This window comes from Agelaius tricolor, unplaced genomic scaffold (assembly GCF_023055355.1).
Source record: "Agelaius tricolor isolate 1412-34295 unplaced genomic scaffold, bAgeTri1.0.p SCAF_6, whole genome shotgun sequence".
Taxonomy (NCBI): domain Eukaryota; kingdom Metazoa; phylum Chordata; class Aves; order Passeriformes; family Icteridae; genus Agelaius; species Agelaius tricolor.
The window spans coordinates 8,582,381-8,598,642 of record NW_027269266.1 but is presented as its reverse complement, the minus strand read 5'-3'; the positions used below and the strand labels follow the sequence as shown (position 1 = coordinate 8,598,642).

At 41.2% G+C, this 16,262-nt stretch overlaps 1 protein-coding gene across 1 annotated transcript in view; it reads left to right on the top strand.

Annotated features, from left to right (window-relative positions):
- The window catches only part of ADARB2 (adenosine deaminase RNA specific B2 (inactive)), a 306,016-nt gene that overhangs the window by 230,667 nt on the left and 59,087 nt on the right, over nt 1-16,262 (top strand). The window lies entirely within an intron of this gene.

Below are 16,262 nucleotides of genomic sequence, written 5' to 3'. Positions count from 1 at the left end.
CATTTGAGGTTTCTAAACTAAAATTCTCAGCATAGATTGTGTTGTGTTTCTTGGCTTTGCTAATCTCTTAAGAGATTGTTTAAAAACTTTGTGCTATGAATGTTCCTGGATCCTCGACTTTCCAGGGGAAAAAAACAAGATCAGCAGCAAAGAGGGCTCTTCCTGTATTCTGCATAATGTAGAATCATAGAAGCATAGAATAGTTTGGGTTGGAAGAGACCTTAAAGTTCACCCAGTTCCAACCCCCTTGTCATAAGCAGGGATGCCACCCACAAATCAGGCCCCATCCAACCTGGCCTTTGACACTTCCTTGTACGCCTGTGAAGCTGCTGCAAGCTGCAAAAACACTCTTGTCAGGCACTAAACCAGAACACAAACCAGCCCACAGTCTCCTTAAGGCCAAGAAAGCCATTTTCTCCTTAAAACAAGAAGTTCTCAATGGCAGTGGTGTTGCTGGCTGTGATGGAGCCCCATGCCCAAAATCTGCTGCCGAGGGCCTGTCTCTGACCAGTGACATCTGGTCAAAGTCTGCTGTATCTCTGGTAGGACAGCTGTGGAACTCCCTGCAGAGCTCATGGATGATGATTTTCTATCCACCAGTACACAAAGCCAGTGGCTGCTGCTGGAGCTACATAGTGAAAAGGGGTTGTCCCCTCTCCTGTAAGGTGTTTACAGCCCATGCAGGCCTCTGCTTTCCTTGTAGGGCAACCAAGAAGGCAAAATTAGCACCATAGCCCATTTATTATAACCCTGGAGGACACAGATAGAAGGACATGTTTGGGGTGTCATCTCCCATTGATCCTGAATATGTATTTCTGGTTTCATAGCTTAATTACACCTGCAAAGGAAATAAATGTTTGTTTTGTCTCTTTGATGACCTGGCCCATGTTGCTGTCATGCCAGTACTGTAATTGCAATGCTTTGCTTTGCCCCAGAGATCACTTACTGAGGCCATGAGAGAGGTGATCCTTGGGGAGCTGCAGGCAGAGGAATGCAGGTAGAGAAACTGAGGCACAGAATTTCCATAGCTGTTTCAACAAAGTGATTGCAGCTCCTGTCCTAGTTCGTCATGCCTATAACAAAAAGCATTAGATGCTTAACATCCTTGGTATCTCATAACATAAAAGGAGAATCTTACATCTCATTTGTGCCTGCAGTGAGAATGAGCTCTTCAAAGACCTCCAACTATCTCCCTTTGCAAGCTTGATGTTTAAAAAACACAAGGGAAGCTCATGTTTTGTCCTTTTCTGTGGTATAGCAATATATTTTGTAATGACAATAATTTCCCTCAAGTCTCCCAGTTGTCCCATGAGAGGTCTGCCATCATCCTTGCCTTGAAAAACTTCTCTGTACCTCTTTGATTAGAGTTCTTTTTAAAGGTTTTTTTCAGATCTAGCTAGACAAAAAATATTAAGGACAAGAAACAAATAGTAAAGTCTGAGATGTGAAAGTTTGGTTAGAGAAAAATGGTAACACTGCTACATCTCTGTTAGAAGCTGATGTTAGTCTGCCAACAGTTAAACCCTATATGTGCTAAAGAAACTATAAAATACATGATACACAGTATAGATTTTAGCAAAACATTTGCTGAGATGTGATGGAAATGTCATCTATAAAAAGCCTCCTTAACCACCTTAATATATATAAAATGGCAATCTACAATTTGGCATGACATATGCATATATATATATATATATATATATATATATATACACTCACATATATAGAGTATGTGACAAAATACAGCTGCACCACATCATTTTAGCCAGAAAGGGTAAGCCTTGCTGTTTGTTTTTCAGGTCAAAGGGTCTGTGATAATTTCATTAGCTGCTGAAACATATTTTTACTGTGTTCCAAGGACAGTGTTAAGTGCACAGGACTCCTGTTACTGGCAATGAAAATTAATATCTAGGACATTGCAATAGGATCTGAACATTTCACTACAAAAGATGGCAATGTGATGAATGTAGAGATAAATGCTGTGTAGGTGAGGGAATTTTATTCCATTTCCAGGTGTAAGGAGATCACTTTATTCTGATCTCTTACTACTGGTACCTATTCAATATTACTGCAGCACTCAAATTGAAGGGGTAGACAACCAATTTAATCTGCTGCTGAACCAGTAGATCACGACCCTTCCTGCAGTCAGTGGGGAAAATAATCTCTTATGGGAAGAGATGACCAAAATATGGCCATCACTCAGGGGTCTTGCATGACTCTATGGACTGACCACTGGAAATGAGGGTAGGTCATAAATGCACACCTCAAAATAACAACCCCAAACATTCAAGAAAAGGTGTAGAATGCTCGGTTTTCTAAATCCACCTCTTCCAACAAGTTTGTCCCAGGACAGCCTTCTCCCTAGGGATCATAGCACTGCTTTTCCATCTGGGCACTCTGCCCCTCCAGACTAAAGCTTGCTGTCTTTGACAGAGACATGTTACAGTTCACCACACTGTTTGTATTACTAATCAAGGAGACAAACATTTGTGACATAAATTGCATCCTCTCACAGCACAATCTGAACTGAACCATCTCTTGATTGCCCATAGCAACAGAGGGGTGTGGTACCCTAGGACTCAGCTAAAACAGTCTAATATGCAGGTTAGGTTTTAAGAACATGCTGGATTATAAGAACAAGGAGGAAGAAATCTAAAGGAGAAGGAATTTAGGAAAGAAGGCATAAAGAAAGCCTGTGTTGGCCATGGGGGACAGAGAGACTGAGGTACAATTGTGTTGTCCAGCCATGTATTACCCAACCATTTGTCAAGACAGATATTTTGGGGCACAATGTGGGAGTGGTGAGAAACCATCAAAAAGAGCAAAGTGGCTCAGGGAGAGCTTGAAGGTGTGTGTCTTTGGTGAAAGGATATCTTGGTACTGACACTAGACCCACAGAATCATTTCCCAGCTCAGTGACCTTGCAGTGCGCTGTCTGGATTGCATAAAAGAAAATGTGCTCACATGTTATTATTACTGCATTACTTCACAATTAACTAAATGTTAAAATGCAGTAGATCACCCACCATTTCCCTGCCAAGAGATATGACTTTTCTCTCTGTGTCTCATGGTCTCTTTTCCTTGTTTTTAATCACTTTCATTTCTAAACATACACAGACATTGTTGTGTGAATCAGACCAGCAGTGCTCAAGCTTGCAGAGAAACCCAGGGGTTTTTGATGTTTTGTCAGTTGTAATCAATGAAAGCAAGTCTGATGCTTTTAAATTCCTGTCTGAGGTTTCCTTCCATTCACCTTGCAAAGCACAGGAGTTAGACCTGCAGCATACAACTCTGCAGTGAGAAAGGAGCAAATGACTGGCCAGGTCAGTGTGTTGTGTGCCATATTCATACACACAGACCAGCACGCTTTCACACCCACACTGCTCTGAAAAGAGGAAAAAAAAAAACAAGCCCACAAACCACTGCTAGAGGAGACTGTGCCAACCTGCTACTCACCTGTGGAAGTGAACTACCCAGATTAATTACCTGACAAAGGCTGGACTGCAGCTGTCAGCTCAGAACAAGAATAGTGTGTCAACGAGAAGCAAAACTGGAGACATGCTGGAAAGGCTTTTTGTACACCAGGTTTTTTCTTTTTTTTTTTTGCTTTTTACTTCTGAGAATTTCCCCACTATTACTAACACTTATTTTTGCCTTGCTGTCATACCAAAGTGCATTGGAACATGCCTGCCTTGGGATAAACTCTGCACAGCATGGAGCAAGATTGCTGCCAACCACAAAGCCACACAATTCTAAAGAATCAGGAATACCAGTGAAATGGCTGCGGTGTTAACCATATCACACAGGTGGTGGTTAAAATGACAATAGCTGCATGAACTAGTGGTTGGAACTTTTTATTCTTCCTGGTTCCCTCTCAGGACTCAGAAGTGGTACCAAGAATGAGCAGTTTTACTCCTGGTGTAGGCACCTTCCCTGCTCGTGTTCCTGGGTGCAGGATCCAACTGCTCTCACTGGCCACACAGCCAGTGCTGGCTGTGGCTTTTCTGCTTGTCACCCTCTACTGCCCACATCTAAAGCTAGGTGCTGTGCAGAGTGGAGGGGTGAGCAGGACAGAGCTGGGCCATAAACTGAAGTAAAACAGTTTCACAGAATCACAGAATGACTGGGTTGGAAGAGACCTTCAAGATCATCAAGTCCAACCCAGCCCAAACATTTCAGCTAAACCCTGGCATTGAGTGCCACATCCAGTCTTTTCTAAAACACATCCAGGGATGGTGACTCTACCACTCCTCAGGCAGACTATTCCAGAACTTTATCACTCTTTCCATAAAAAAACTTTTTCCTAATATCCAACCTAAACTTCCATTGGTGCAGCTTGAGACTGTGTCCTCTGGTTCTGTCAGTGCTGCCTGGAGAAAAAGACCAACCCCCACCTAACCACAAACACCTTTCATGAAGTTGTAGAGAGGGATAAAGTCACCTCTGAGTCTCCTTTCCAATACTTTGACCCTCACCTGTGTCAAAGAAGTCAGATGCATGACTTCTTGAGTGTTCCCATTTTACAGACTGGGAATTGAGGCAAGGGCTGGTGGCATGCCTGGCACCATCAGGCTGCAGAGGATTCAGGCAGAGGGGCAGAAACTCACCCCACATCCTTGAGCCTTCACCCTCCCCATTCCCTGCTTGCCATTCACACTCATAAATGCTTCTTTGTGCTAATTTGACCACAGCAAAAAGAGCATTATGAGGTGCTGCAGTCTGAAGCCTATACAGACTCAGGAAGGGTCCTGATCCTATAGATGAAATACTTGCAATGCAGGCAAGGGTGAGCAGGCCAGCAGTGAGAGTGTAAATCACTGCTCACCCCAGAGCTGCCTGAGCTGTGACCTCATCCCTTACACCTCCTCTTGTTTGCAAAGCCTTTCTCCACCCAGAGGGGGCTTTCAGTCAGATGTGTGTAGAAATTCTCAGCTTAATTTGATTTTTGGGAGGAGGCAGGGGGATTTAAGTGAGAGGGTTTTTTGTTTGTGTTTATTTCTCCCCTCAGAGCTGCCTTTCATTGCACATTTACTAGTTCTGGAAGACAACACCCTGCTGACACTTAGAGAAGCATCAGTGAATAAAGTCTGTTGTACAGGCTGCAAAGCCATCTGGACTTTCTACTGAAAAGGTTGGACATGGTTTCAGGCAAGATTTTATCACATCTGAAAAAAAAACCTTCTGTACTCAGTACCTCTTCCAAGGTTGATGTCAGGGTGGGTTTTTTTTTTTCTTTTGTCAGTTGCAAAGCAAAAAAAAATGACAAACAGTTGGAAGGCAGTAAGGATGGAGATATAAATCTCTAGAGGAAGCTTTGTCAAAGGTAGTGGAGTATAAACAAAAAATAAATTAGTTTTGGTGTTATCAGAAACTGGACAGCCTTCAATTTGTATAATAGTTTGTCTGGGTTTCCAGACCACCTATGCAATGCCTCTGTGAGGCAAAGTACAGATTCACTCAACAGAAGAAGTGAAGAAAATGGTTAAACAACAATTAAATGAGGAGAAAGGAAGAAGAAAGACAGGAAGACAAAGGTGCAATGGCAGACAGCCTTGAAATCCTTCATTTTTTTTGCTTGTATTATTTTCAGAAATAAAGCAGAACGTTTTACCTTGCTGTCCATATTAATCAGTTCTTGAGTCCAAGAATTTTGTGTATCCCTTGTGTTCTACACCCCCCTCCTTGCCCAGGTTTTGGCAGGACAATTTCATGGACTGAAAAGGGTAGCACAAGGCTTGTGTGCCAGCTCCTCCTGGCTGAGGATCCCTGTGAGCAGAGCAGGAGAGAGAAACATGCTGAAAGTAATTTATTGGAGTGCCCTTTAGGTTATGTGCAGCTTAACAAGTGAGCTAACAACCAGTGATTACCTTAGAAACACAGATTGGTGAGACAGTTTTATATATTCTGAGAGCTGGGTATAGAGCTGGGTATTCCTCTTTTCTCACCAAAATTGCTGTCTGAATTTCAGGAGATTTTTTCTTACGCCACAGCTGTAAAAAGGAGACCAGATGTGTAATGCCAGACCCCTTAGAAATACTTTGAGGTGTCCTTCCTCAAGTACAGTGTGCTGGTAAAAAGAAACATATTTATATTTGTATTAGCCTTTATATTTTTCTCTGTAAAAGAAGAATTGTACATTTTTTGACACTGACTTACCTAAGCAAAATTGGAGCAGATTTTCTCTCAATTTAACAATCAATTTATGGGAATAAATATATTTACATATCTTATATAAATTTTACAGGGTATGGTCAATTTGTAGGTATATTGCTTTGATATTTTTCTGGAAGTACATAAATAAATAGAAATAATAATTTTTAACTTAATTACTGGTTGTATCCATTTATTCCTTTTTTTCTTCACAAAGAGCTCTTATTTTACTGCTCACTTAAAACAACCTTCCCATGATGAGGAATTCTTCAAAAAGATTTTATTTGCTGTAAGAAATCTGAGCTCTAACTGAAAACTCTGACATTGCACTTAACTGCAGCAGATTCACACCTTTCTCACAGGAATGGTCACAAGGGAAGGTCAGCCTGTGGAGGACAGCCCACACAGTGCCTCATGGCCTCGTGCTCCTGAGTTCTTGTTTAAAGGCAAGTCTGCTGAGGCAACAGGTTTTGCCCAAGAGTATTGTCACAAGGTTTTAAAATTGCATTCTCAGGTTTTAGGTGTGAACATTGGTTAGGAGTTTCTTGAGTGGAGGGGAAAGTGATGAGACAGCAATGTTTGGGTTTTAGAACATGGGCTAAAAGTAAAATTGATTTTTTGGCTTCACATGCATGCTCTTGACAGGTATTAAAAAAAACCAAAAAGCTAACTCTTTATTTCAGCATTGTTACGTTAATTACTTGTGTTTATCCAGTAAGGGACAGCAAATCAGGGAAGGGCTGTTGTAACTCTGGTGCCAGGCACACACCAGTCCCAAATGGCTCAGAGGGTGCCTGAGTGGCAATTGGGATTCAGGGGAAATCATGGTTCTGCCTCTCCTAGCACAAAGCCACCCTGGATGATGAGAACTACCCCTGCTAAGCACACATTTGAGAAGAAGCCCAGAGAAGGGTGAGGTAACATGAAATGCAGTTTCCCTGACCACCCCTCTCAGCCAAGGGGAAGTTTATTAGCAAGGTTACAGCCAAATTTGAGAATCATTACAGCAAGTGACAGCAAGATCTTTAACAAGAAGAAAGGAAGAAATCCAGTGTCTGTATAGTAATTGCCACACAAAGTATTATATGCCTTGCTCTGCAGTGGTTCAGAAAGTTGAGTCGTGCTGTGCCTTGCTGGGATCAGCAGTTCAGAAGAGATTAAATTTGTTTTGGACACTGGCTGCTCCCTGCTTTATCTAACAAAGCACATGTGTGACGGGCAAGGCGCTTAATAGCACAGACCATTAATGAGAACCATAAACACACAGGCATAGATTTTCAAAATGATGGTCAAGGGATTTGAGCAAGCACTGTTCTCTCCCCTCTTTCAGCACTTTCCCAGGAGCTGCTAACTGGTCAAGCTTTGGGAAGAGAGTGGTCCTCGAACAGCCGGGAGAATTGTATGTGACAAGGGCTTTGCCACCCTCAGTTTCCAAATGATGTTCATTTTAATGCACCTAAGCAAGATAAAGCAAGGAAACTGAAAACTGAAAAGACATTTCTCAGATAAAGGATTGATTTTATTAAAGAGAGGCAATTCATAATATTAATCTAAAATGTAGGTTTTTTATAGAGACCATAAAAGTGTTTTTACGGAGTTAGCCGTTCCTAGACACTGCTGGCTTTACAGAGCTTTTATCTAGTTAAAGAAAACCCATTGGTGCTAATTTAATATCTGTAGTGTACAACAGCTTGACACCTGAGGCTTGTCCTAAAGCAGGAACAAGGCTGCAAAGCGAACACTACTTCATTTTTTGAATTATTCAGCACTTGCAGGCAACCTTATGTGTGCCTCTCTAGGAAGAAGGCTTTTGGATCAGTAAAAGAAAAGTAAAAAGGCAAACAACCAACCATTCCTTTCTGGTGTTTGTTAGCAGGTGCAGTATTGACTTCAGGAATGATTCTGCAAAATTGCTGTGGACATTCTTCATTATCAGAGCTGTATGCAGAAGGAGCAAAGCTGGCAACCTAGCATGGCCTCCTTCAGGGAACAACTGCTCATGTCAGTGGAAAAGCTTGTTTCCTCTAAATTCATTGAAATGCTACCTATTGGTAGCATCTCTTTAGAGCAAGATGAATGCAGACAGCAGTGAATCAACCTCAGATAGAGGGGGCCCATACATTAGCATCCTAACATTAGCACACTAATGTAAATTTAAAGATTCTAATTAAACCTTTATGCAAAATGTTTTCCTACTAAATAGAAAACTTTACTTTTTGGAGGAGCTGAGGCATTTGGATTTGACAGCATTTCCTTTTTCAATAGTATGCTTATTTTATGTGTTCTATTTTCTTTCAGTCACTCCAGGGGTTTCTGAAACAAATAAAAAGATACATTATATTGTTTGATTGATTCCCTGTAGTCAAGGCATATATTGAGAAAACAGACCAATTTTTTTCACTGAGCTTGTAGAATAAATTTCACTTTGATCTTTCTGCTTCCTACTGTGGCTACACATTTCTTTTGAGATATTTAACACTGATTAATCTCATTTACAGGATCCTATAGTGGTACTCAGGTACAAATTCAGAAACTTTTTCATTATGGAAGAAATTTTATCACAGCTTTTGGTTTCTAAATTTGTCCTTTCCCGTTACCCCCAAATGCCCCAGTAAAACTTGGGGTGTGTTTCCCCCATTTTAAACTTGAGATTTGTGTATAAAAATTCAATATTTTAAGACAAAAACTGTGAACTTCCAAACAGTTCCTCTTTGCCAGTTATGACTAAAAATTTCACTGAAAATATTTAAAACAAATTTTATCAGGAGACTTTTGTGGTCCCTAGTAAAAGAGGTTCAGCTGCAGTGGAGGTCATTCAGATGGCATTTAGCCACTCAAGAAACAGAATAAGTGAGAAACCTACCACAGCCTTTAAGCATTGCTGGAGCATATGCTGGGTGTATGAACAATTCAGCAAAATCTTGTTATATGTTTTTTAGCAGACCTCCCATTCACTAAAATAGAGTCAAATCTAAAACCTAAAGAGATCATTGGGAAACCTAAAGCCAAGTTTTGCCAAAGAGGGACCTTAACCAATCCTCCCATTCCACCTTTTTCTAATCTTAATTTTTCCATGTATGCTGTATCCTCCCAACTCCAGCACAGGCAGTGCTATGGTTTTCATAAAGCCCTAAGTTTACTGTGAGGCACAAAATAAAAATGGGTGAGAGAGGGAATTCTCTTTTTTTTAATCCCATTGTTGGATCTTTTGGAGCATTTCATCATTCTTCTGTCTGCCACACAGGGACTATGTTCAAATCTGCTTCACACAGCAGCCAGCACAGTGCTGATATTTAGTAAATGATCACTAATGACAGAAGCAACAGCGTGGAGGCAAATATGTTTTGTGGGGCCTGGGAAATTAGCAGAGCAATCAGCCTCCAGCCAGGGTGAGGGAGGAGAGGGAAGTAGGCAGCAAATAATCACTCTGAGCCCAGGAGCCTATCTTACAGTCTGCACAAGCTGGCCAAGCCAGCCCAGGTCAGCTAAGCCACTAAGGAGCCCTCATAAATGCAGAGCAAATTTGGGACATTTGATGATCACAGAAATCAGGAATTCATTGAGGTAGCTCAGCATCATATGCAGCTAAAACATTTGTAATAGGACTATGAACAGATGGGGGAGGGTGGTGAAAGTGATTCTTTGACTGAATCAATAGGACCAGTTGATCTTCCTCATCAATCTTGATAAGAAAACTGTGAGGATACTTAGTGTCAGGAGTGCTTTATTGGAGTTTTCATTAAAAGCTCCATGTGGAAATGTGTACCCAGCTGCTGCCACATGCAGCCTGTGCAGCACAAGCCCCATCCCCCTCTAAATAGCACAACTGAGAAGACCTCTCTGAGTCAGGACGTACACAGGATATATCAGCACAGTTCAGCTGAAATGAAACACACAGCCAGACAAAATAAAACCACAGCCATCTAAGATAAAACAAAGCCCATAAACAGTGACCCTCAGGAGTAAGCCAGAGCCAGACATAATGATCAATACTCTAGGAGTTATGATCAGTGAGAAATAATTCCTGTACATCTCAAGGAAAGAGCCACAATGAATTCCCTGGCAGAGCCTTGTTCTTTGAGTAATAATCTGTAAATGCCTGCACAGGCTGAAGGAAGGCTGAGTTATGATAGGCTGTGGACTGCAGCCCCCAGTCTGGCTGCAGAAGCCCTTGTGTGACTCTGCTTGGAGAGTCTCATCACTGACAGTGCCATTTGTGTCCCAGTTTCCCTGAAATGTGGGTGAAAATTGTCCCCTTTTACCTCTGGATAAAGGGGGCTCGTGGCAAAGCAAGTGGTTTCACTGAGGCCAAGGAAGGAGGGCAAAGACTGAGCCCAACCTCCAGCCCCCTGCCCGTGACCAGCTTCCTTCCTTCCTTCCTTCCTTCCTTCCTTCCTTCCTTCCTCTCCACTGTGCTGGGGGAGCCCCTGGCACTAAATTGATTTCAGAAGACGGATGATGGAGGGCAAGCCATGAACCTCAGCTATTTCTCTGCTCAAGGCTGCATCTTGAAGATGATGTAATACCTGGGAAGAGCCTGACTAATTCATTGACTTGAGGGTACAATCACTTATCAATGAATCTCCAACTAACTACAGCAAACTTATTTACAAGCCTGGGAAAAAAAAATGTGTAGCAATTTGCTATACAGCCTGACCAGGAGCAGCTCTTCAGGATTGATCTCTGTGCTGTGTTTTCCTCCCCTCCCATTTAGACAGTGAGAGTTCCCTGCAGGAAAAACATACAAACTCCCACTGTCAATGAGTGTGTGTTTCCCTCTTGGACAGTGAAAAGAACTGGGTGTGCATCTCCTTTTATCTGAAGAGAGTTGTAAACTTAATTCAACCTCATCCCCATTCATCGTGTTCAACATCTAGCCCCCAAATGTCAGTGAGATTCTGGAAATAAAGTACTTGGGAGACAGCAAAAACAGAGCCCTTAGTGATATCTGTATAGTAGAATATTTCTTCCCATCCATATGCAAATCTAACCTTTTTGATATTTCTACCCTATAAACCCTAAGACAGGATTTCAATAGAAAATGTTTACTAAAGGCTTTCTCCTTTATAATCTATTGATTTTAATATCCTTACTACTCCTGCTGAATGTCAGTTTTACCCTGAAGACTCCCATTGCAAACTTGAACACATTTAATTATTTATACCATTTGAAATATTAGTGCTGAGAAATCCCTAAAAGTTTTTGGTTCTGTAATGGTGTGATCTAAAGTTTGATTTTCTTTTGTGGATAACAGAAGTAATTTGATATACTAATCAAGGACAGATGAATACTTCAGACATCACAATGCAGTTATAATAGTAATGACATCTATTTTTCATCTTTCCAGACTCCTTGTATATGTTAAAATACAGCTCATTAAGTACTGTAGGATTTGTCAGTGAACAATTTAGCATTATGTTTTCTTTCTTCTGCCAGCAGCCTGAGCCAGAAACTTGTTTCCATCAGAGGCAGAGGGCATTTAGACAGTGTTCAAGGTTTGAGTGCTACCTAGGGCAGATTTGCCCTTGGATGGGGGTCAAGCAGTCTTCTTTGCCTTACTTGTATCACTCACTGTATTCACAAGACTGACCTTGTCTCTCTGAGACAATTATTTTTTGTACAGAAGAATTTATGTGAGAACCTATGAAAAGATTTTGATAGCAGGCAAATCAAAGCAGTGGATTTAAAAAAAAAACTCAGCACCTTGAAGGTCAATTCTTCCCCTGACTCCTGTTTTTTACTCCCAACATCCACCCAAAGCCAGAGTGATGGAGCTCACCCTGCCTGGCCAGGGTATGGGCATGCCTGAGCTCCCATCCCTGCCACTTGAGCCTTGTCTGGAACATGCAAGAGTCAGGAATCCTTCCACTGGCTTCAGTGGTGATCTGTACCCAGACCCCAGTGTTCCAAGGGGATTAAACCTCTGGGCATAAATCCCTCCTAGGTTCAGCACTCAAGAAGCATTTCAGCATTTATTCTTCTATGTATATTGGAAAAAAAAGTCAAATTTCTGACTGTCCATATCTTTCTATTTTTTTCACCCCTGTCCCCCTGCCCTGAGCTGCAAATTCTCTGCCATTACATGATCAGAGCAATTGCATGCATCTCTATTAATTGCACTGAATTCTCTTTCACAAGGTAAGTTTCTACTCTTATTTTTCCTTCATCTTCAGAAACTTTCCCTTTTTCTTTTACCAACCTGATAGCTGTTCAGAAGCTGCCAAGATGTATTTGGCTCTTGTATTTACTCCAGATGGAGACTTTTATTTTCACTCATATCTGGCAGTAGGAACTGTGGTATCACCAAACACAACTTTTCTCTGAGATTGTTTTGATAGAAGAAAAGAACCATTCCTTTTGCAGATGGTTTATAAGTTACTTCTGATGGCAGATAATATAGTCTAGCCTGGATCCTTAAAGTTCAACAACACTCACAATAGCCATAAATAGTTGGATTTTTCTGGTTTATATCCCCTCAGGAATAACCATCTGGATATGTATCCTTTAGTAGTCTAGGATTATTGTTTAAAAGTAAAGCTAGAAAATATCTGGAATGAAATCTGTGGTTCTCCACTGAGCAGGGATAAATGCAGCCACTCTTATCTCCACCATATCTGTCCTGTGTGCATTAGATATGTCTGTAACTAGTTAAGTTTCCTAAGAAGCACTGAGAACCAGTCTTAAGGTTCTAAATAGGCAGAAATGCTGTCACTGATTTCATTTCACAGAACGAGGTCGAGCCAAATAGCTGCTCTGGTGTGTGCTAGAGGGAAGGCAGGGTGCTGCAGGGATGGGTGTAGCTGAGGAACCCAGTGCCACACCCAGCTCTGCCACTGGGCCAACTTACAGGACCAGAGTACTCAAAGGTCTGAAATTAATGCTGCACAAGGAGGAGCAATCTTCAGAGTATTAAATCTCTTGTGGGGCTGAGCCATGCACTTCTTCCTTATTTTTCTCCATCTGAAAAAAATAAACTGCTTCTTTTCTTCCTTTTCATTTTACTTTGGAATATCCATTTGGAAATTTAGGGCAATATGATGTCCTGGAAATGACCTCTCTCAGATTAAACACTCTTCCTGGTTGTTTTTCCAGCATTCCACATGTATTCATCTTGGTTATTCCTTTGCTTCCATGAGTTTCACTGGCATCCTTTTAGGCAATGGAATCAAGACAAAAAAATGTTCGCCTGACTTATTTTAGCTAAGAGGCTTCATATTTAATGGATTTGCTGTTCTTTAATGTCCCAGGTCACTCCCTGAGATCAGCAAATGCTGAATTTCTTATCACCCTTATATGTTATCTGAAGTCATGTCGTTATTTCGCCTTTAGTGAGTCTCTTTGCTCTCTGGCTTTGGAACCCACTGCCAAATGAAGTAAAGAAAGCTCTGACTATGGGGAATTTCTAAATCCAAAGTTAAAAGTTATTTGTTCTGTTTAGCATTTTTAAAATTATTCTTTTAGGAATTGTATGTGCCTCTGAGCTAATTAACTCTTAATGAGCGCAAAATGCCCTGGGATGCAGATTTGGACGGTACAGTAGAAATGCAGACATGGATTGGACTACAGCACTGCAGCAGATGACATTTATGATTTGATTCTTTTTTAAATGATGGTGCAGATATTTTTATTGAGATACTCTTCCCCCCCCATCCCCCCTCCCCCCACCCCATCTTTCTAGTCTAAATAAAGCTGATCAGATTTTCAGTCCACCATATGGGGCCCAGTTATATCAGTTCTGCAAATACACTTTAGTTTTTCATTATGGATGAAGTCACTCTTCAGCAGGGAAAACAAGTTGAGAAACAAACTTTCATATTATGAAAGACAGGCAGTGTTCCAGCACTGAGCACTTAACCAGAGCATCAGGAAATCAGAACACCTGGCTGTGCCCAGCTCTGTGCTATTCCCCTGGACCAGTCCCTCACCCTTTTAGTGCTTTCACTCATTCATCTGTAAAGTGGCCGTAATTGCGTTTATATCACAAGGGTGCCTTGATGCTTGGCAAATGAGAATTGACCCAAAATTCATCCTTCAGAAGCACTGTATGAGCAGTACCTCGCTCACATGGTAATTGTGGACAATTAGATTAGAAGAGGTATAAATGCAGTGAAAGTGAAATTCCATTTAGGAACTGTCAAACTGTTCTTGATAATTTTTCTTAGTTTTTGTCTAATTCTAGTGTGGAGTTTTGCATGCATCTCCCAGAAAGGCTTTATATGCCTCTTTTCTTCTTCTGCAACAAGACAGCATATTTTATTCGTGTTATATTAAACTGTGTTTTGGGCAAATGGTTTGTTCCCAGAACAGTACCTTGGAAAGCTAGGTTTAGAGAAAGAAAGAAAAATTATTGTGTCAAAGAAATCCTATCCTCTATGTATTTGAGCAAATTGCAATAACTTATGAGGATTGTACACAGAAAAAATATTCCAGGTTTTATGAAAAGGGGTTTGCTTAAGTGTTGTTATGTTTTATTTAATTAGATTTTTTTTTTTATACTTACCATAATAATGTTTTAAAATTAAGTTGAATTCCCACAACAAACTGTAGAAACATATGGTGTACAGCCTGCAGAGGCACTTAATGGCAGTAGCATTACTCATATTTGTGAGTTAGAACCTGCTTTCCTCTGAGAAGTAGCTGTGTGTTCTCCCAGTTTAAAACACTGTTTAACACCAACCTTTTTGGTTGTGTTTGGGGAGGAAAAGAATGAATGTGATCTTCCTAAATACACATTTCCTTATTTCCACGTAGCTGTTGATATTTCAGGGTGAGGGAAGTTGTGTGTCAGACTCAGGGTCTCCTCCATGTGTGTCATGAACACACTTAATGAAACCAAGTGGATTAAAGGGGGCCTGTTTTACCAGGATCACCCCCAGGTAGCATATCACTACACCAGAAGAAAAAAATGGAATTGTTTCTTCCTTGAGCCCCTTTTCCTAACAAAGGCACAATCACTTGGGGCTAACCAGATTTCAGGGTGCCAGGAGGTCTCTGTCAGCACCCCAAAGTAAATTCCAGCTCCCAGGAACCGCTTCAAGAAGGATTTGTAGTTTTAGCTTGGTTCCCTACAAGTCATATATCTTTAAAAAAATCCTTTGGATGTTACTTTTTTATGTTCAGACTTGCAAAGCACTTTAAGAACAACTCATGCTCACAAGGAGTGTTCCACTGACTTATCTCTAACGTATGCTTGAGAGGCTCAGTGCAAAACAAAATTCAGAGATTAAGTAAATGAAAAGATATCAAACATTCCAGCAGGGAATCATTCCAAGTCATGGTGTTCTCAGGAGCACCAGAGCTGGTTTATGTTCATGCTCATTCATGCAGAGTCTGCAGAATTCACTTTTTAGACCCTTTTAATCTGTTCTGTTTTAGTAACCAGGTTCCCAAGGCTCTCCCTGGTGATTGGACTCAGTGCCCAGCCTATGGGAAAATTTGACCTTTCAAAAAAGATGCCATGCTCAGAAAGAGACATGGCAGACCAGTCCCTCCCAGGCCACTGCACACCCATGAACTGCAAGCAACATCTTTGGCAGGATATGCAAGCAAAGATTCCCCATCATCCTTCCAAGACAGAAGCAGGACAGATCATGGTGCTCCTCTGGCAGATTCCTGAGCTTATTGCTTTGCCTTAATAGCTGTGAGTCATTAAAAACTCATTTTGAATGCAGAAATAGGTGGTTTTTACTGATAAACCAGGCCTCAACTCAGTTCTCAGTCTTCAGTGGGCTAATGGAAATTTTCTGTGGGCTCACAGAAATACGTGGTTCTGTAGGACACAGGTCCACCTCTTTAGCTTACTATAATAAAGTGCTTTAAATTCCTGTGAACTGGTGCTGGACCAATGTCTTAAGAGATTAGGAAAAGGTTCATTCTCTAAATCTTCTCCCTTTACCCCTGGTCCTAGTCAATATGGGTCTCTTGGCTTTCATGCAGTTAATTTTGCCATTTCTGAGGATGATGTAGGAAGTTGAAGGAGGGATACTCATTTTGTCTTTGCTCAGATAGGTGGTGTTTAATTCTAAACTGTACCTCTCAGCAGCTGACATCGGGTGACTAATCTGCAGAAATGCCCAGGTTCCTCAGTCAAAGAAGTGAAACAATTCTTTCTG